Source organism: Harpegnathos saltator, unplaced genomic scaffold, assembly GCF_003227715.2.
Source record: "Harpegnathos saltator strain DR-91 unplaced genomic scaffold, Hsal_v8.6 scaffold176, whole genome shotgun sequence".
NCBI classification, from domain to species: domain Eukaryota; kingdom Metazoa; phylum Arthropoda; class Insecta; order Hymenoptera; family Formicidae; genus Harpegnathos; species Harpegnathos saltator.
Window position 1 is genome coordinate 1,794,136 of NW_020229957.1, and position 1,416 is coordinate 1,795,551.

The 1,416-nt window shown below is 35.9% G+C and overlaps 1 long non-coding RNA gene across 1 annotated transcript; it reads right to left on the bottom strand.

The window, feature by feature from the left end:
• Window positions 1–694: 694 nt before the first annotated feature.
• LOC112588228 (uncharacterized) lies at window positions 695–1,210 on the bottom strand. Its single transcript, XR_003112699.1, has 3 exons — window positions 1,160–1,210; window positions 1,011–1,070; window positions 695–799 (listed from the first exon to the last, which is right to left on the bottom strand). It is a non-coding gene; the product is annotated as an uncharacterized LOC112588228 (long non-coding RNA).
• Between the last annotated feature and the right edge of the window lie 206 nt (window positions 1,211–1,416).

A 1,416-nucleotide genomic window follows, 5' to 3' on the forward strand; every position in this document is an offset into this window, starting at 1 on the left:
TGGATCACTTACGACAACGTCAAGCGAAAACGGTCGTGGTCGAATCGCGGTGAGCCGGCGGAAACGGTGGCCAAGCCAGGATTGACGGCCAGGAAGGTTTTGCTGTGTGTTTGGTGGGATTGGCAGGGAATTATCTACTATGAGCTGTTCCCCTATGGCAAAACTCTTAACTCGGAACTGTAGTGTCAACAATTGGACCGTCTGAAGGAAGCAATCGCCCAGAAGCGGCCAGTTTTGGCCAATAGGAGAGGAATTGTGTTCCATCAGGACAACGCCAGGCCACACACATCGATAGTGACTCGCCAGAAGCTCCGGGAGCTTGGTTGGGAGGTTCTTATGCATCCACCTTATAGTCCAGACCTGGCAAGTGATTACCATCTGTTCCTGTCCATGGCGAACAATTTTGCTGGTGAAAAAATTCGCTTCAAGAGAGGCTTGTGAAAATCGACTGTCTCAATTTTTTGCCAATAGGGACGAGGGCTTCTATGAGAAAGGCATAATGAAATTACCTTCAAAATTGCAACAAGTTATCGAACAAAACGGCGCATATTTGATCTAAATCGGATCATTCTAACTATGGTAATTAAAGCCTTCAATTTCATGCAAAAATAATGGATTTCTTTTTACATAACCTGATATATATATATGTATCTTCATAAATTATATATATATGTAAAATCTAAAATAACTCAATTATTTTTTGTTTTTTTTGCACGTTCCTTTGCATGAGCCAGCCAGATCTTGATGGGAGCAGAAATTTGTTCATCTGTTGCAGTTATATGCGACTTTCTTATCACACCTGGAATATAAAATTTAAAAATCAGTGTAATTAGAGAGAGAGAGAGTGTGTGTTTTCTTTAAATAAATATCTGTTCTCATTTAAGTTGCTTAAAAGAAAGTTGAAAAATTTTATGTTAATGTAAATATATAAATAAAGAGATTACTTAAATATTTGTTTAAACATTTGGTAATTATTTAGAAAAGGCATACCGCCTCCGATTTTGCTAAACGTATCATATATATTTTGACTCATGGAAACCGGATCCAAAAGTAAAAATAGTTATTCAACTCTATAAAGCAAAAAAAAATTGTTAAAGATAGAGGTATGATAGGTTAGGAAACCTGTCATTGCAAGGTAAAGTTTCTTCGTTGTACTTACTGTATTAGTGTAGCGCAGTATACAACTTAACTTTTATAATTATTGTACATAAGATAGAACTTATTTTGAATTGTACAAAAATAACTTCTATCTTGTGTACAATAATTATAAAAGGATATATCTTTAAATTTTCGCCTTATATGTACTAAAATGGCAGATTCTAAAAAGGTTAGCAAAGGCCCCTACACAAGGGAGAGTGTATCATTAATCAGAAGCAGAAGAATGTAAGTATATGCTATCTCATTATGTAGGACTGA